The sequence below is a fragment of the Molossus molossus genome, unplaced genomic scaffold (assembly GCF_014108415.1).
Source record: "Molossus molossus isolate mMolMol1 unplaced genomic scaffold, mMolMol1.p scaffold_m16_p_10, whole genome shotgun sequence".
NCBI lineage: Eukaryota > Metazoa > Chordata > Mammalia > Chiroptera > Molossidae > Molossus > Molossus molossus.
Window position 1 is genome coordinate 81,339,442 of NW_023425345.1, and position 21,816 is coordinate 81,361,257.

Below are 21,816 nucleotides of genomic sequence, written 5' to 3' on the forward strand. Positions count from 1 at the left end.
ATTCACTCTACATTTGTTTTAATCAAATGAGAGGGCAAGGGGTAAGCAGCTGCAGAGGGAAAAAGCAATTGCTGCTGTTTGTCCCACATCAACTGTTTATAACATATTGTTCTACAGTTTTGCTATTGCAGAACAGCAAGCGCTAAAGAAAAGTAGATGTCAGCTGTCAGCTCTAGCAAAACAGTCGTTCTGTATATTCAATATATAAAGAACAAAATTCTACTTCTACATTGATGGTTGCTTCATTAAAGTACAGAGAAAGAGCTATTGGGAACCCTTCTGGTTGGTATTATAATTTAATTTAACTCAGGGCACAGCAGGAAATTGATTAATATTACAAAATGCACATGTGATTTAAAAGCATGAAAAACAATTATTTCACCAATTACAGAAAGTCCAAAACAGTTGTGATTGACAGAGCACAAAAAAATACATTAGAGTTAAACGGGGTAATTTTTGGAGAAAAAGGAAGACATATAATCTCTTGATTTTATTTATAAAGACACGTATATTCTTTCTTTAATAACCTATTTAAATGAAATAATAAATCAATATTCAAAAGAATTTATGATCCTTAAGTGATTTTAGATTTGTGATGTTTTGGTGATTTGAGTTGTCATTTTATATTTAGAATGCATATCATCAATAACTAAAAATTATTCCAGTAAAAAGCATTCAACATACAATATAACAAATTTACAGTGACATTTTAAAGAATAGCTGAAAATTTTCTTCAATCTCAGAAATAAGGAAAAGATAATTCATTTTTAATTATCTTTTTAAATATCATTATTTAATTTGAGAAATGGAAAAGTAACATCTTTACTTGATAGCTAGAAAGACTACATAAGACCAATTTCTTTATTTCTTCCAAAGTATCTCTTTTGAGGGCCATATGCTAAATATTATATATAGTCACAGAGGTTGCTCAGCAAATGTATGTTGAAAGATTAATTATTGAATATCAGCATTTTCTTGAAGACAGTATTAATCTTTGGACTTTGAATATTTCTGATCTGCATGGAAATTTATTTGAAATATAGAAATTTGGATCAAGAGGTATAATAAATTCAGACATTTTGTCTCTCAGTAACAGACCACACCTTTTGAAATACAGATGTAAATGACATTTCAAATAATATGTTTTCTGCAATCTATACTAAAACTTTCAGAATCTTTCAATCATATAATTCTCCTTATTCCAAGTCCATGATCAGAAAAAAAAAATAATGTTTTTTACTTATTTCTCTATAAATCTGCTTATGTGAAAAAGATCTTCACATTTATTGACTTCTTGGATTTTTTTCCCATGTGACAGTGATTTCTGATTATGCGCTAGCTTCCCATGAAATGAATATATTATCATACTCAATAATGTAAGGAAATAATATTTATTATATATTTTGAGCCAGGCAGGGTCCAGATCTGAGCTAAAGAAGCCGACTTCACAGACAACCCTCCTAGCCACTTTGATACACTAATTTTAGCATGTATTTTCCAATATGCAGTTAGTTTGCTCTCCAAAAACGTATATAAATTTTTCTACAAAATGTTGCTCTGCTTAATGGAGTACCCTTTCAGTATGAACAGATAACACATCTTTTTTTTTAATTATTTTTTTTCTTTGTTGATTTGAGAAAGAGAGAGAAACATTGAAGAGAGAGCACATCAACTGGCCGCCTCCTGCATGCCCCCCACTGGGGATCAGGCCCACAACCTGGGCATGTGCCCTGACCAGGAATCAAACTGGAAACCTCTTGGTGCATGGGTTGACGCTCAACCACTGAGCCACACCAGCCAGGCAATAACATATCTTTTAAAAATCTTTTTCCTGCCCTGGCCAGTTTAGCTCAGCTGTTAGAGCGTTGGCCCATGGTTCGGTTCCTGCTAAGGGCATGAACCTCGGTTGCAGTTTGTGCCGGGCCTCAGTTGGGGTCATGTGGGTAGCAGCCATTCGGTGACTCCCTCACACCGATGTTTCTCTCTCTCACACTCTATCTGAAGATAAATGCAAAAATTAGTTATTTTAGATCATCACTAATTTTTAAGAAACTAAGATATTTGAAAATAACTTAATAAAACTGCTTGTTATATTCCATAAATTTTCAGAGAGAAAAGTAAATGTTAATTATTCTCCATAACACTGTTGCAAAAGCAATCTCTGTAGCTTTAAAAAAAACATAAATTGCAATAATTTAACACCGTGAACAACCAAGGTGTACACATCAAATAATTTTTAAAAGTTCAACTACCAAAGAAAACTTTGACTTTTAACCAAAGCTCTTAAGATTAATGCCCAACAGCTATAGGAATTCTCCAACCTTGAATGAATTAAAAAAATATTGACAATGTTTAAAATTGTTTTTAAACTCTTTCTAATGATATGTAAGTGTCGCAGTAGAATTTTTTATAAATCTCTAATACAACCATTCAACAAGATAATATCCAAGTAAAACTCAACCAAAGTAAATAATTAAAACACACATTCATTCAAAAATAAGGTAGATACAGTATATGAACAACTAATATTAAAATAAAAGATCTCCTTCCAAGTGTGAATAGGTTGAAGTTAGCAACCAATTCTTAAAATGTGTTTTTATTAATATAATATTGATTATAGACTAATTATATCAATTTTTGCTTTAGAAATGAAATATATATATATATGAAACCCCCATTTATATTTATGTTTAATGTAAAACTTACCTAGCCATTTATAACAAATTGCCTATATTTTATTCACTGTCTCCTTTAATAAAAATTTATTTTCCCTTTTCTGATTTCTAGAAATAACTTGAATGTTTAAGATCACTTTAGTCTCTTATTCATTCAAATCCTGCTTCTTTTCTGGGACTAAAAAGATATATATTTATGAATCATTCAACATGTCAACCACATGTGGATTTTACCATGCTACAAGCATATGATATTTGTATCCTGTTTTTGGATTTTCTGATTGACAGCATAAGTTTAAGGGTGACTAGGTTTATTTCCTGCAGTTTAAGATTGATAGAAGTTCAGCAAAGCATATTCACTGACATATAACACTGCTTCTCTGATGACAGTGAGGATGAAAATTGACATGCAAACTCTGAACTTCAGGGGGGAAAAAACTTTAGCAGATTGTGAGGTTATGCAAATAGTGACACAAATTAATTTTGAAAATATTGGGAATGCGACAGGAAGAAAGAAATCTGAGAGTGAGCCAATTATAATGTCAGGAAGTTATAGAAGCTTTTCAACCACCTTTTACTTTCTGAATTGTAAATAAGAACAATATTCTTTTAAAGGTAAGTCTTATAAATTTTATTAAGTTGTATTCAGAAAAATCCAATTACATGATACAAAATTAAATAAAATTCTATTAGAACTTCTTGAAGGAAATATATCATGACTTATATTCCGTGTGACAATTTAGGATGCAAAATATTGAACTAAAACAATGAAAACTACTGAGAATACGTCCACTGCTGAAGCTGATAATGTCATAGAAATTTAAGAAGAGAAAGAGTCAAGCTGGTGTGGCTCAGTGGTTGAGCATCGACCCATACACCAAGAGGTCACCGGTCCGGTTCCCAGTCAGGACATATGCCCAGGTTTTGGGTCAGATCCCCAGTGTGGGGTATGCAGGAGGCGGCCAATCAATGTTTCTATTTCTCTCTCCTTCTCACTTCCTCTCTCTAAAATCAATAAAGAAAAAGAAAGAAAGAAAGAAAGAAAGAAATTTAAACTTCAAATTATATTTAAAAACAGTTAATATGGCTTTGATTTACATTGCAAAAATGATCAATAAAAACTGATGGCAATGAGTTTTTTTTTCTAGTTTCTTTTTTTAGTTCTGACTGCATAATTAAAGGTGTAGTTTTTATATTTTAGTCTAGCTAATCATTTGTTTAGTCCTCAAACAGACTATGCTCTCACAGGTGTGCTTACCCTTCTGATGGCTGAAACTCTGCACAGTACTTCCACTGACATTTCTACCTTCGTTTTGGCTCTCGGCTTAGATATGACTTCTTCCAGAGGAGACCCTCAGATATAAGTTAGAGGCAGCCTTTGTATGTTTACAGATCCCTCATTTTCTATCTCTGAGATTCTAGTATGTATACTGTTTTTGCCTGCTATCTTTACTCTTCATAAAATGTCCATGAGGACAAGAACCACATGTACTAGCACCATGTCTAATAGTCAAGTATGTAATCAATAAATAGTTATTGTATAAAACAAATTATTTATAAAGCACATCCTTAGACATGGGATATGAGCTTATCTTTCTTTACATGCAATTATCATCTCTTTATGGATGAGAAGTGTCTTATTAAACTTTTTATTTCCAATGCCTATTACAAAGCCAAGACTATAATATATATTCGATAAATATTTTATTAAATAAATGCATGTTGATAAAGATGTTGGAGACACACAACTGAATGAAGAAATAATTCTCACATTTACAGCCCCCCCCCCTTTTTTTTTCACTAAACAAGAAACCTTCTCTATTTCAGAAGAGAGCATTGGTTCCTGGTCAGAAAGATCTATCTTTTCTTTAGCAGAATTTTTTTTTTTTTTTCACTTACAATCAGCCCTGTTCTCACAGGCTAATGTGAGGCTTCCTTTCTGCTTCTCAACCCGGGTATAACCTAAAATACACCACTTCTTACCCCTTTAAATAAGCAAAGTAGATTTTTGCTTTTAAAACATTAAGGCACTGTGTGTTTTTAAGACAAAAAGAGGCATATGCTCAGAGCACAGCATCTAAAAATAATAATTTGTTGGTGGCTTTACACAGTGGACACAAACATGGGTGGCATTTGCTGTCCACCCACATGCAGAGCTGAGTTTCATGTATTAGGTTGTGGCAAGGTTAGTGTTTCATGGTGACAAAACATGTGCTGAAGAATGAGTTTCTCTGAATACTGTGCTAACCTAAAACTGAAAATCCAAAACTAGAGGCAAAAGTGTTTATTTGGGATCCAAACAAATTGCAATTGCAATCGGGGTGGCACAGATTCAAGCCCCAAACCAAATAGTATCTGATTACAGGGTAAAGGCAAAGGTTTTGTAATTATTATTATTATTGGTAAAGGGTTTTTAAGAGAAAGGAAGGGAAATTATTACATTGATAAAATAAATTTCTATTGGAGCTAAGAGCTGAGTTAATCTTTAGCTCTACAGGGCTGCTTTCTGATTCTGTCTTCAGAGAGTCCATAATCGTGAGCCTTTGTGGTCAGAATGTCTGCTTTCCCGTTAGCTTTGCAAACAGTTGTTTGTAAGGCATTGTTGGTTGGGCCCAGTCCAGTGGTTATTTTTCCCAGTTCAGAAATTCCAGAGGTCCAAGGAGTGAGGTGTCAAGGCAGTGTCTCTGGAAAGGCTGCTCTGGGTCCATTTGAAAATGGCTCCGCTTGTGACAATTTTCACACCTGGTTCTGTCACAGACTGTGAGGGACCGTCAGAAAATTACTTCAGCACTTTAAATATGAATTCCATCAATTACAGATGAAGAAAATAACACCTATATTCACAGGACTTGTCAGTGTTAAGTGTACAACCCTGTAACAGTCTGTTATTTTCTCAAAAAAAGAAAAAGTAAATAAACTATATAGCTTTCTTCTAAAAGGGCTAGAAGTCTACAGTATCAAAACTAGCATTGATTTTCTGACTCTTTTAGCATGCTCTGATTTTCTGACTCTTTTATAATCCCACACACACACCCACACCCAAACACACAAAATAGTGTCACTTTACCAAAAGAGAATCCATGTTCAAATCCTCAGGAGTGATTAGGACTTCTTAAGGCTCTGTTTCAAAATGTATACTGTAGAGTCAGGGGGTGAGACAAGAAACACATTTTTCTCTAGTCGAGGCCCCTCTCATTTTTCTTTATCTAATTTGTGGAATTGATTAAATGCTATGCTCTAGGTTCTGTAGGAAACTCAACACATATTTTTCTCTCCAAGAGTCCCAATTCTACAAGTACAATTGTGTTTTTCAAGATTATTGCTTTCTAAGGATTTTAGACGTATACTTTTGAAATACAAAGCTGAGCAAGAATTCTCCATACTTGGCCATATTTCCCTATCCCAAGACAAGTGGGGAGTTCTCACAGGAGCCTAATTGTTGCCCAAAAGTCATAGGTTAAAAGGAATCTCTAGAAGTTGACTTCTCGATGAATATCTAAAACCTTATCTGCCTCAAAAAAGTTGCACAAAATTCCAAATTAGGGTTACATTTGAAAAGCCTCTTCTATTAAATTGAACTACTGTGAACAAAATAAGGGTGCCACATACTACACCTGACGAGAGGAGGTGCCCGAATGGCAGTCCCTACAAACAGTGACTGAAAGCAACCACACAGGTTGGCCTGAACATAAAACTTCCTATGCAAACTGGGTCACAGTGGGTATTCTCATCCTAGGCCTGACAAAGCCAGTCTTTACTTTGTGAGCCTGTCTACTGTCTTTGTGCATCCAGGATAAAATACCTTTGAAATGACACAGTAATTTCCTTTTCTACCCCCGAAAGGCACACGTGCCAGCCCCAGAGCACAAGGCCATAGAACCCCTGATTGCTATCTTTCTATCTTTTTTTTTTTTATCCTCACCTGAGGTCATTTTTGTATTTATCTTCAAATAGAGCAGGAGGGAGAGAGGGAGGAAGAGAGAGAGAGAAACATCCACGTGAAAGAGACACATCGAGTCACTGCCACCCACACGACCCCAACTGGGGCTAGGGACAAACTGCAACCGAGGTACATGCCCTTATTAGGAACCAAACCTGAGTCTCTCTGGTTCACGGGCCGATGCTCTAACCGCTGAGCCAAACCGGCCAGGGCATTTAAAAAAAATTTTTTTTTCTTTATTGATATTAGAGAGAGAGGAAGGGAGAGGGTCTTATTGCTATCTTATTGCCCCAAAACTACCTATATGTACTTCAATGTTAATTATGAGCTATTTTGTACCCACCAATGTAATGTATCTTTCTACTTTACTCTTTACCAATCCTAGAAATGTTCTCACTTTGTTTTCTCCCGCACCCTTAATCTATAACCAATGGCTTAATAACCTTCCTTAGATTCTAGTGTATAAAATAAGTCTCAAAACTGCCATTCTCTAGAGCATTTTCTCAATCCATCGAGAGTTTGCTCTCAGGCATGTCCTTAAAATTCGTTTCAAATAAACTCTGATAAGATTTTTTTACAGGCTGGATATTTTTTTATTTTATTTTTTTCTTTATTGATTATTGAGAGAGAAAGGGAGAGGGAGAGAGAGAGAGAAACATTGATGAGAGAGAATATTAATCGGCTGCCTCCTGCATGCCCCCTACTGGGAATTAGGCCCACAACCTGGGCATGTGCCCTGACTGGGAATCAAACTGGTGACATTTTGGTGTGTGGATCGATGCTCACCCACTGAGCCACACCAGCCAGGCCGTCTGGATATTCTTTGTCAACACTACAAATGGTGCCATACTCCATCATCTCCCAAAACTCCTGGATTTCTCTCAGCTCACAGCACAATTTACTACTAACTTGCATATTAAAACTTGCACATTTATAACAATGCTTGGCATATGACACACTCTAAATAAATAGTAACTAACATTTTAATTCAATGAGGTGACCTTTTATATTGAATGACCTTTTATATCTTTCATGTATTACCTGTATAATTGTATGCTTTTATTTGTTTACTTCTAAGTTTTTCTGCCCATGGACACAGAGTAAGGATTAGTTAAGAAGACACTTACATGTTTTAAACTATCAAATTAATTCATTTTTGGCCAGTTACTAAAACACCGTGTGAAAACCGTTTGATATTTTTTTGCATTGTTAAGCTTAGTAAGTGAAGGGGAGCAGAATATGAAATCCCAAACTATGCCTCTTTGGCATAAATTTTATCTTGAGCTGAATAATTCTAAGAAACAAGATAGTAGATGTAGGAGAAGCTCTGAAAACCAGTAGAAATTACTCTTTTGTAGGAGACACTGGTATTTATAAGAGAAATCTCCATTTTTGAAAGTGTCTCCCTCTATGTAGCAGAAAGAGGGAGACTGACTAAATCTCTAGAAATTTATCAGTGGAAAATGTATGAAAATAAATATGTGTAAAAACCATGTCCTGGTTTACTGTACTTTTCCTGGCAACTTCCCATAACTGCCTTTTCTCACCCCAATATCTTATTTTGTCCTTAGCTGGAGATTATATTTAAGGCGGTACCTTGGGCCATTTCCAGGGAGTTACTCAGTTTTCCTGGGCATCTCTTGTGTATACAGAAGGTACACATGTTATAAAACTTCTATTTGCTTTTCTCCTATTAGTCTTTTATTACAGGGGTTCTCAGATAAGAACCTAGAAAGGTAGAGGGAAACTTATTTTTCTTTCTCAACATTGGTCAGCAGTAAACAGTGCATTATGAATAAAATATTAAGCATTTGTGACTAATGGGAAATACAAGTGATCTGAAATAATAGTAAATTAACACAGATTAATAATTATCCTCACCTTCCTAGAGATGGAAATTCTAGCACTATACAAGGCCATGGTAGGGGAGGTGAGAATCAGCAAAACATTTGTCCATTGTTTCACCAGGGATTTGGAGGAACATCTGGGATGGGTTCCAAGTTTGTAAACCTGATTGTAGGCATCATGTAATGCCCCTCACTGTTTCCTATAACCTAGAAGTAACAAAACCAAAGTTCCAGCTATCGTTCACAAATGGCTGGGACAATGTTGTGGTCTTTCCTTTTGTAAGAACAATTTTGATTATTGTAAATATTTTTTCTTTTTCACTGTTGTAATGTTTAAGGAAACATCTCAAACTCTTTTTCATTCCAAAGGAAGGTTGGAACAACCTTGACTGGTGGTGGGTAGGTAGGAATTCAGAGGAATTTGAAATTAGTCCATGAGCACTTCTGACATGGCTCAGCTAGGTAGTAAAACAGTTGTAAGATTTACAAGGATCTTAGTACAAAAAACAGCACACAGAGCTTGGCTATACTCAGCAAGCTGCAGGCAGACTCACGAGAGAAGGTTTTTGCTTTTCTTTCTTTGCCAGGGGAAACAGTCCAGATTTGATAACCAGTTGCCCTGGGCATTGTTAGAGCAGGAGACCTCCCATCATTGTTGATTCTATACTATTGTCTTTTTCCATGAGTTCAGCCTTCCTTGGGGCTTCTGTGAGTGTTTAGAATTAAAAATGGAATGGTTTGAAACACTGACGGGAAGGGTCTTTAGCGCAGCTGTATTAGTTCTAGTTCATAAATTGAGTTTAAACGAGAAAGACTATGCCAGCCATATTTCCTAAACACTGTTTAAAGAAGCAATAAATAAAAGCCATCTGGATTTCCAGTTTATCAAATTTTTATATTTTTAATAAGCCCAGTTATTTGATAACATGTGATAACACTAATGGCACTTATGGATTAAACAAATGTGCCTGGACAGACAGCCTCGTGTGAACACATGGCAAGTGGAGAAACAGTAGAAATCTCTTGGCAAAAAATGCAAATATCCACTACATTTTTCCACAAGAAAATTCTGAAGTCCTGTAGAAAAAGATTATACATGCGTGTGTTTATCGTATGCATATATACAAGTTTATACATGTACCAGCAAATGTGTGAGTATATATATATATATATATGTATATGTGTGTGTGTATGTGGATATGTATGTTATGATCGTACTCTTGTTTTTCTTAAAAGTAATTAAAAGTATAATGGGTGAAAGGCACAAGGAAGAACATTGAGCTAATGCTTGTAAAACCTAAAATACTTAAATCAAAAAAATCAGTGTAACTCCACCAAGCCATATGTAGGAACATGATAGTTTGTTTTCACAGGCATAACTCATCTACACTCTTTCATTTATTGATTGACTTATTATTTTATTCAATCCAAGTTATTTAATTTTAACTATATACATACAACTAGGAAGACCAATGAAAGTAAAATTAGGGTGCTGGTAAGGAGCAAAAAGGGGAAGTGTAAGTACAAACACAGAGTACGAAGGGCAGGCAGATGTGTCCAACGATATATGACATGTATGTAAGTAAAGAACTCTGTCCAAAGCTAACACGGTCCCAGGCATAAAGCTGGTTTCCCAGAGCATCCCAACCTTCAAGAGGAGGGTGTAATTTGCAAAAGCAAAATAGGAAGCAAGATTAAGTGGTTTGAACAAGATAATGAACTAGTATTATTTTTTTCATTATATTATTCATTGTTTGAAAAAAATGCATTGGGTGGTTTCTAAGGTTTTACAATGATTACTTTAGATTGAACAAATAAGATTGATAAAACAGAATTTCCCCCTTCAAAAACTTAACTCTACAATATGCAGGAACTTATTTGATGAGGTTGCATTTGTAATATATTTAGATATGGCAAGTATCCTATAAGGTTTCACAAATAAGCCACAAAACAAGAAATATGTGCAATGATGCAGAAAGTCTGAGAAAGTGGGTACAAACACACGGGTTCATTTATTTGATTTGTTCTCTTCCTGGGAACTAATAAAGAGACTTCCTCCTCCCTTCAGGTAGCTGAACCAAAGCATAAGTAAATCCAAAAGCTGTTCTTGGTCATATTTTGAGATGCAGACAAACAAGCAAAAAAAAAAAAAAAGTTGACAACTAGAAAGAAGAATACAGCAGATATACAGAGTAAAATAAAAGGAAGTGAACCTAAGTGGGGATAGTGGTACAAAATAGAGAATGCTAGGGAGAGAGGGAGGGAAGGAGGGAACCAGAGAGAGAGAGAGAGAGAGAACTTCCTCAGTCTCCCCAACTTCCTCAGTCTCCCCAGTGCTCTTTCTGCTTGTATTTGTTTCTGGAATGCATTTTAGATCTTGAATTCTCACAGATACCAGAACACCTTTCCAGTGAGTATCTTTTTTTTTATTTTTCTACTCTAACCATACAATAAAAAACCCAACTCCCAGAAGAAATCTAAAGTCGGGAACCAGACTAGAAGAATGGCCAACTGCATAAAGTGGGATTCGTTTTGCACCAGGAGCATGAAGAAAAATTATAGTCATAGGTACATTTTTTGCCTGGATCTATTTTCATAAGCCTCTGTTGCAAAGCCCAGTTTTGTTGTTTTTGTTTTGTTTTATTTTTATATCACATAAAAGTGTGGACCATATATTTATAATTGGAATCCATTACTTAAATGTTTCAGTCAAAGTTCTTTTGGCCATAAGAAACCAAGCTCTCTCAGGCTAGCGCCATAAGAATCATAGAAGGGTATAATCCACAGCCTGGCTTCAGAATATCAGGAAGGTGCCAGTGTCTGAAGAAGCTATCTCTGTCTTTTTCACTGCTGTGGCTCCCGTAGTCACTTCTCTGTACACATTTACCAAATTTCTCTCTTTAAAAACTGTCATACTCAGCTTAATTAAGACTTCTACACACAATATAACCTGCCCTTGACTATGACCTGAGCTGGCCATTGAGCAATCTCCACCCCTAGTCTGTGTCAGCCTCCCACTGTGAAATTTACTGACCAATCTTGATGTCTTTTAAAGATCAAGATAAGGAAAGAAAATCAGTTCAGTTGCTGGTAGTTGATAGTTAGTAGATTGGATCTGGTTGATTCAAAGAATCATTTCCATGAGGTCATAGGATTAAAAAGGATGTCCCTAACACATCTGATAAAGGATTGTAAATCAAAATACACAAAGAACTATTAAAACTTAACAATAAAAAATGACAACTTGAATAATAAATAGTCCAAAGACCTTTAACAAATACCTCAGCAAAGAAGATACACAGATGGCAAAACAGATATGAAAAAAAGTGCTCCATCTCATGTCATCAGGAAAATGCAAATGAAAGCAACAACAAAGTATCACCAACAAATTTAAAATACCAATGATTCCCAATGCTGTGAGGATGCGAAGCAACAGAAACTCTCATTTATTGCTGTTGGGAATACAAAATGGTACAGCCACTTTGAAAGACAGTTTGGCATGGTCTTATAAAACTAAACATACTTTTATCATATGAGCCAGCAATAGTATTCCTTGTTATTTACCCAAAGGAGTTGAAATCATGTTTCCACAAAAACCTACACATGGTTGTTTATAGCAGCTTTATTCATAATTGCCCAGACTTGGAAGCAACCAAGCTGACCTTCAGTTAGGTAAATGGATAAATAAGTCGTGATACATACCAACAATGGAATATTATTCAGTGCTAAAAACAAGCTACTGGGTCATGAAAAGAAGTGGACAAAACATCAATGCTTATTATTAAGTGACAGAAGCCAATCTGGAAAGATTACATACTGTATGATTCCAACTATGTGACATTCTGGAAAAGATAAAACTATAGAGATAGCAAAAAGGTCAGGTTGCCAGAGGTTGAGGTAGAGGGAGAGATGAATAGGCAGAGCACAGAGGATTTATAGGGCAGTGAAACTCTTTAATATTATACTATAATGATGGATATGTGTCATTATGCATTTGTCCAAACTCATGGAGTATAAACCCTAATATAAACTATGGACTTTTGGGTGATTATGATTAAAAGAAGGATGACTCACTTGGCCGGTGTGGCTCAGTGAATTGAACATTGTCCCATGGACTAGGAGGTCCAGGTTCTATTCCCTGTCAGGGTATATGCCCAGGTTGTGGGCTCCATTCCCAGCAGGGGGTGTGCAGGGGGCAGCCAACTGATGTTTCTGACATCAGTGTTTCTATCTCTCTCTCCCTTCTTCTTTCTCTAAAAAATTAATAAAAAACATATTTTAAAAAAGAAGGATGACTCATTTCAGGCCCTGCAGGCAGGGTACATTTTTTACAAAGCTCATTGACAGATAAGTTTAGGATAAGAGTTATATGTGTGTTCATTTAAAAAATACTTTTGTTATTAATTTGTAGGTAAATGTGGAATTTACATTTTTGAGGGGAATTTGCATTTAAGCAAGGCAAGAGACTTTGGTTTGAAGTAATTAATTAAATTGATAATTGACAACAATAAAATAGTCTAATAGATTTTCCCTGTTTCAGATTATATGTGTGTGTGTCTGTGTATATATATATACATATACATATATATATGTGTGTGTGTATATATATACACACACAAAGTATCAATGATATACTAGTGGAGTTGCAAGTTAACTAAGAAGAAAAATTTGTAAATGCTTCTTATTACCCTTCACTGAATATAAACAACCACTGTTATGTCTTTTCAATCCTCTTTGTTAGAGGAAACTTTTTAAATCCCATTTCAAAAAGTATCTCTTCTACCCTGTAGGATGTTTTCTTGGTTCACCAGTTATTTTAAATATTATTCCATTGTCTTTTATGATACAATACCTTTTACATGGAGCTATATATTTTATGTACATAATTATATTCTCTACTAGCATATGTATTCCATATTGGCAAAAATCATTATATACTTATCTATATTCCTAAATCACATGCATAGAAAAGTCATTCAAAGGAATATAAATTTCAAACAGCCAAGAAAAAAATTTCCAGGATTGTTCTCTAAATCCAATCGAATCTGGCTCTGTCCACCTGTCCACCTAGATGTTTCTTACCAAATAGTCAGTTTTAAAAATAAATAAATAAATCAAAACAATACAAACAAAAATCCAACTCTGTCATTGATACACTGTACCTTCTCTTTACCCGTTCCTGAAATGGTCTTGAAGCTCCTTCCTATGATAAAACATGTCAAGTTAGGACTCCTCGTTTGATCAATTAATTCCATAAGTTTATATGGTCTCCATAGTGGACATCTCCATTGCTTTAGTGTCCCACAGGAATCTTTGCCATGGCTTCCCAGCTACACCACGGTCTGTGAATGCATTCCCTCTGAAATCCCACTGCCATTCCACAGTGACACGAGTTCCCAATTCTCCCCTGCAAGCCCTTGGCTCCATAGCTCTCTCTATGGTCATGAAAACCTGGATCACTCATAATCTCCCTTTAAAGAATGTTTAGAATCTCAATGTTGGTCTCTTTTTCCTATTGTCTGAAAACAGGTTAAAAGATCCTGAAATACGTTTTTTTCTAACCAGGTCTTTTTGATACATTAACATAGCATGCACATTTAAAAATTTATTTTTTCTTTTTATTGATTTCAGAGAGAGAGGAAGAGAGAGGAAGAGAAGACAGAAACATCAATGAGGAAGAACATCAATTGGCCGCCTGCTGCATGCCCCCCAGTGGGGATCGGGCTTACAACCTGGGCATGTGCCCTGACCGGGAATCCAACTGGTAACCTCTTGGTGCATGGGTCGATGCTCAACCACACCGGCAGAGCAGCATATGCATTTTTAAAATATTTTTTAAAAAATAAGTGGTTTGATTTGTTAATATTTTTGTTTGTACATGTGTAAATGGAAAGAGATGGTCTTGGAACTTAGAAATTTCACCAAACCTGTAACCTGAGACTACTATCTTATTGATTTACAGCAGACAGTATTAATAGTATGCATTGCACATTATTGAATGTATTCGAAGTTAGAAGAAATCTAATAAATTATCTCACTTCCCTTCTTGTTAAATACCAAATTGGCCAATTTCTATATGAATAACATTTGCTCTAGATGAAAGGAAGTACTGTTCACTATTTATAATAAGTGTCTGACATCATGGATAAAGTAATTAAATCATAAAATTGGCAATGCTGATCTGACACTGAGGAATAATACAGAACATAGAAACTGATATTTAAAAATAAAAGTCTTTTCCTGAGTTACTTGCTTGGAAAATTCTTACTGAAATAAATTATGAAATAGAACTGAACTATTTTTAAAGCTTAAAGATGTGGCTGGAAATGATAAAACATTTAGAACACTCACGCATCGGCTTGAAATAAAATGGGAAAATATAAATAAAAATTTTGAATCACATATGCTTACAGCATCAATAAATTGGAGATATCATCATTGTACAATGTCATGTTAAGACAAATAAAATAACTGAAAGATGTTATTCTCTGGCAACCCGGTAACTACTGAGGACCGTGTAGAAAAAAATCAAAAAACAAAAAAGACATTCTTAAACATTCGTTGCTGCTACCACAGATGAGTTCATGTTTATTTTAAGAGTCCTCTAAAATGGGTAGACCAAACATTACATTTTATGTTTGAAAACTTACAGTTTCATGGATCTGATTAAAGTCTGTCAAGATCAATTTTAAACAATTTGCAGGAATTTATGAAAAATAAGTTACTTGGCAAAAGATGTGATGATGAGTGTCCCAACTTTTACAAAGACATTAGGACATCAAGCCTTAAGATTAGTCAAAAATCAGATGTTTCTTAAAAGAAATATAGTGGCATTAAAAAAATTTAATAATTTATGCATTTAAGTTTATAGTTTCTGCCAGATATCATCAGGCCTCCTTTCCATAGTTCCTTCCCAATTCCATCCCATACTATAAAGAGTTGTAGAATTAAAAATAAAATAAAAAACAACTTTCCCAATTTATTACTTCCATTCTACTTATATGTTCTGTGTAGAACACATATGTCCTTGTCCATGCTACATATCAGTTTCCAAGTGTGTGTCAATTTATTCCTGGGAAGAACTTACTTTAAAACATTAGTTTTTGTTTTTTTTTTTTACATTTATTTTAGGTTCACTATGTCTAAATGTTAGCATGTTCACATTATCAGAATATGTTTATTTTATTTTAATCTACATGCTTGATTTAATATATAAATTATGGTGGACACACTTTCCAGATGGCCCCAAAAGAGCCCAAACTCCCGGTGTCCATGTCCCTGTGGAATTTCTTCCCCTGAGAATATGAAAACAGAGAGGGAGTTGCTTCCATGATTAGGCTACAAGAGATTATGATTTCTGTCTTGCTAACAGATTATCTCTCTCGTTGGTTTTGATGAAACAATATGCCATGTGGAAAGATCTCTATAACAAGGAAGTGAAGGAAAACTCCAACCAATGTCCAGAAAGAAACAGGGCCTCAGTGAAACCCCACAAGGAACTGAATCCTCTCAACAGCTGCTGAGTGGGCTTGGTAGCACAACTTACTGCACTCACGCATTCGGATGAGTCTCCAGCCCAGGCTCCTTTCCAGCCTTGTGAGAGATTCTGAACCAGAGGACCCAACTAAGTTATGCCTATAATCCTGGCTAACAGGAACTATAAATAGTATATATGTATAGTTTGAATCTCTGGATTTATGGTAATTTGTTAAACAAGAACAGCTAACAAACACACAGAATAATGTAACAAAAGAAAGATATCAAAAAAGCAAAATTTAAAATGTTATAAATTGTCAATAGGAGGGGTTTCTTTGTCTCCAAAAGTGTATTTTTTTTTTTATCTCTGAGACATTCTCATAGTAGTTTGGGTGTGTAGACCTAGTATTAATAATAACAAAATACCACTGTTGGCTTAGGCACTTACATCATGGTCCTTTTATCCTGGCCCCTCACATCTACTTAATCCAGTTGATTCACACTCAGAAGCCTTCTCATTCTCACCCACGTGTCTCCTTCCCTCTGCTTTCACCATTATCTGAAATACTCCATTATGCCCTCTCTGTTCATTTTATAGGCCCTCTTTTTCACTCTGATCAAGAGTTAATTTCAAAAAATTCATGTATGATCATGTTTCTTACATTTTATGGCTTTTGTAAAGTGACGTTCCAAATTTTTAATGGAATGCACCTGTGTAAATATAGTGTGGCACCTGCTGACCTCTCCAGGTTTCCTATGATGAATTGCCGCTACACTTTAGATAGACTGGCATTTTGTTTTCCCTTCTTCTTATGGGCCATGCTTTGTTCTTCTACGTGCTTCTTCCTCTGTGGGAAGTGCTCTTTTCTTCCAGAGCCACCCCCATTCCCAATCTCCTTTAATTAGCCTATTCTTTTAGAATACTAACATCTCAGCTTACAATCACTTCTTCAACCTCTAGTTTAGGTTAAATTTTCATGTCACATGCTTTAATTTTACCCTGTATTTCTTCATAGCCCTTCATTAAAACTACTAGTTTAGTATTTCAGTTCCCTAATAGGTTACAGCTTTAAGGGCAGCAAAAATGCCACTTACTTGTTTTGTAATTTTAGCGTTTAGCAAAATGTGTGGGCTGCAACACATCTCTCTTCGTCAGTGCTTCTCAGTGGGGAAGGAGAGGTAATTTTCCCAGTCAGGAAACACTGAGCAATGTTTGGAGACATTTTTGTTTGTCACAACAGGATAAAGAATAGGAAAAGGGAAAGTTGCTACAAATATCTAGTGGAAAAAGATTAAGCATGTTGTTATGCATCCTGCAATTCACTGGATATCATTTGCAAGAAAGAACTATCTAGCCCAAAGTAACAATAGTACTGAGATAGAGAAACTCTACACTGAACATTAATATTTATTGAGTTAAATGATTAATGAATAAAACAATTTTCATTATAAAAATGCAAGATTCAAGAATATTAATAAACATTTTTTGTTTATATTAGTATAGTATACAATCCCTTTCTTTAATAAAGCTAGTTCTATTTATTCACTCAGCTATTAAGTACTTACTGACTGTTAGGCATTGTGCTTGGGCGGTAGAGATTCTATGGTAAACCAGGACCCAGGAGTCAAGGGTCATATATGCCTGCGAAAGAGAAAAATCATAAACTAACAAATAATTAGATTATGGTGATTTGTTAGAAAATAAACAGAATGATATGATAGAAACTGCCACAGAAGATAAATGTTGGCAGCACTTAAATAAGAACATGCAATGGGCCAGTCATGCAAAGAGCTGGGAGGAGAATATTCCAGGTGTAGAAGAAATGGATGCAAACTCCAGTAGACAGGAAAGATGTTGGTGTATTCAGGAAACTTAAAGGATTCCAGGAGAGTTGGATCACACACATTTAAAATTATTTCAAAGAGCAAAGGGAATTTACTGAATGGTTTGCAGTAGAAGAATAACATAATTCAACTTATATTTTTAAAATGTCATGCCAGCTGCTATGTGGAGAGTGCATGGGAGGTAAAGAGATATAGTAGGGAGAAAAATAAGGCATTGTATGCAGCAGGCCAGGAAAAATAATGTTGATCTGGAGAGGCAAAGAAATGGATGGATATGAAGTACACTTTGGAGATATAAATTGCATGATTCGTTGGGAAATTGGATGTTGATGCTGAGAGAAAGAGACATAAAAATTAACACTACTTTTTAATTTTTGCTTGAGTAAATTAATTAAAGGTGATATTATTTACTGAGTTTGCAAAGACTAAAGAAAAAGGAATGACAGGAAAACCAAGTATTTTGTCTTCACTATGATTTATTTGAGATACCCATGGGCAATTTAATATGACATGTTATAAACCAGGGTCAGTTGACTATGGGCACTGGGCCAAATATGGTCCTCTGCTTGTTCTTATAAGTAAAATTTTATTAGAACACAGACATTCCTCTTTTTTACATATTATCTTTGTCTGCTTCTATGCTATTTCAGCAGAATTGCATTAGGAAGCACAGCCTAAAGCATAGGTTTGCAAAGCCCGATTTCCTATCTGGCTCTAGAGAAAAAGTTTGCTGATCCTGTTATGGATTTTTTTCTCTGACTTATCCCAGGCACCAAAAAGAGCGCCTGACAATTTGTAGGTGCTTAATAAATGTGTAGCAGGAATAAATGTCAAGTGGACAGTTAGGCTTATGGACTTTGAGGTCAAAATGACGTCTTGGATAGAAATATACATTCTGAGAGCAGCAGCATGTTCATTATTGATTATTAAAAATTGCCTAAAATATTATGCTAATGAAAAGAAAGAAAAAAAAAGAGCAGGGAAGAGGTGTAAGAGAAGACACAATAAAAGGAAACAGGAGAGGGGACTAGAAGGGGATTTCAGAAGCATGTTAAAATGTAGAAATGTGGTAACAAAATACAGTTACAAAGAGAAGTAGTCTGTGAAGTAAGAAAAAAAAAACTTGTTTATAGTACTTTATGCTGCAACTGTGAATTGAGGAAAGAGAGAAGGAAAGTTTGTGTCATTTGGAACATGACTCTTCTAAGTAAAGTGGTAATGATGAGAGCCGGATTATATCCTGAAAAGATAAGTAAGTAATTTGTAACAGTGCAGACAAATCCTCCACTTTTTGCTAAAGCACAGCAGAACAATTGAATGGCTTTTGGGGGTGGTGATGTAAGGAAAAGGGAAGATTTGGTTTTAGGTGATTTATCTTTATACTGGGAGATACTAGTTCGGCCAGTGTGGCTCAGTAGTTGAGCATCAACCCATGTACCAAGAGGTTGCCGGTTCAATTCCCATTCAGGGCACATGTCCTAGTTATGGGCCTAATCTCTGGTGGGGGTCATGCTGGAGGCAGCCAATCAATGTTCTCTCTCATCAATGTTGTTATATTTCTCTCCCTTTCACTTCCTCTCTCTGTGAAATCAATAAAGGAAAACAAAAATTGTAAACTGGGAGATACTAGAAGGTTTTAGTGACTGAGTAGAAAGAGAAAAAATGATAATGTAACTAAGAGAGGGAATAACTTGAAAACTTCTTGAGAATTTGAGATGTGATTCACAGGACAAATGAAGGATTTGTTATTTGATAGGAGGAGGAACATTTATTTCTTTATAATAGAGGTTAAGATAGAGCAAAGAGAAGCAAATAAAATAAAATTTGGCTTAGTATTGGAATATACCATTTTCAATGGAAAAGAACAAAAAATATAATTCAATGTGTTTAATTAAAAGAATGGAATTTATTATCTCATATAAGCTGAAAATCCAGAAGAAAATGTAGTTTTAAGAGTCTTTGAATCAGTTATTCACATGATATAATTATACCTGATTGTTCACCATTATCTGGCATCTGAAACAGTACATTATGCCCTCTTTGTTCATTTTATAGGCTCTCTTTCTCCATTATATTCGGATCATCCTGAGTGAATTTTAAAAATTCATGTATGATCATGTGTCTAACATTTTATGGCTTTTGTAAAAGGAAGCACCAAATTTTTAAAGAGCACCCGTGTCAATATAATGTGATATCTGCTGACATCTCTGCGCTGCCTCTACCTGGGCCGTAATCCTCTGTATTAGACTGTGGCAATACATTGAAGGCAGTAGCTTCAACTCTTATACCTGTGCACCACCTAATCTGAAAGAAATTGAAAGCTTCTCTTTCCCCATATTGTCACAAAACAGGTCTTCTGTTAAACTAGTTTCAGTTGATTATATTTTCTTCATTAGATCATCTCTATTTAAAAAGAGCATAAACTAACTGGTTTAAGCCAATTATGTTCTTCCCCTATATTGGGTTGGGGTCAATTCTGCCCAGTGGCATCACTGAATCTTGAGATGATGGTTAGGAGCTCCATTGTATATCTGGAGTGCAGCAACCAAGAGGAAGGTGAACAGAGCCAATAAATAAATACAATACAGAGTGGATTTTTGTATATATGAATGATGTGAATTTTAAATTATACAATAAAACATTGATAAATCTCACTTTGTGTGCACCTTCTTTAGTTATGCAAATCCCCCCAATCTTAAGCAATGTAGATGATTTGAGGGATTTTAAGTGCCAGAGAACAAGTAATGGGTAAGCAATGTGCATGGTATGTCCAACTGAGGAATCACTTTTAGAAAAGCACTGTGGATTCCGCCCTGCTGTGGCTTGTGTACATCCGTTCTGAAAGGTGCCGTTTGCTCTTATGCTATTATTTCTGTATCATTGTACAATTGAACATACTGTCTTGTCTTATAATAACGTCATCTGAGTGCTGACTAATTCATGAGTTTGCTGCTAAAAATGTGCTTGATATCCATAAACTTCAGAGAGGAAGTCAGTTGCCGTAAAAGCTAACGAAGAAGACAAAAGGCATCATTATACACCAGGTAGTTTATTTCAGGGATCACACACTGCAGAATGTAAAAGAGCATGCTGCACAAATAAAATCAATATCAGAGGGGAAATGTATTAATGCTTTTAGATTTATTTTCTCCTGGAATGAGCACATGAGCACACAGGCACATGTTCATTCTTTGCATTCAAATGAAAAATTTAACCTTGAATTATGAAGACTTCATGTGCAAAATGTAGATAAAATGTGACTACATTGTGTATCCATGACAGAATATTTTTAAAGTTTCCTTTCAAAAGAATCAGTTTCTAAAAGAAGAATGAAATATGGTCATGAACAATGAGAACAAGAAAAAAATTATAAGGTACTTTCTCTCAAAGTGAACTCAATACTATAATAAATATAAAGTATAGGCCATAATTCCACATTTGAAAGACATTGCATCTATTTATTTTCTGTTAGTCAATATAATTTCTGACTAAAATTCCTCAATCTGGTCTCGTGACAAACTTAAACTTGGAGCTTCCTGATAGTTTGTTTTCTTTCAGTAGAGAATGAGCTCCAAACACAAGGAGAGGAGTGATATATATTATCTAAACACACTATCAAAATGTAGTATGATTTTAAACATTTTGAGTACTCAGCTGAGGTCTGTGGTGATTAGTTTAAAGTAAGAGTTAGCCCAGGTGTGTGGTTTCTCTAACAACTTTCAGCTGCTTGAGAGCAGGTGCAAATGTGGTGAATATGGTGACTATTTGGCTGAAGCCAGGTGTTATCAGATGACTGCGGTGGAAGGGGTGTGCTTCGCGGAGGCTGAGGATGTCCACAAGGGTGTAGTGAGAGACTGCTATTATCAGGTACTAATTGTGGCTTAATACTTCTGTGATGATATGGCGATTATACATTAAACAACTTTTGTTTTCCTTCATTAATTTGAGAGAGAGAAAATGAGAGGGGGAGAGAGATGAAAACATCGATGAGAGAACATTGATTGGCTGCCTCCTGCATGCCCCCCACTGGGGA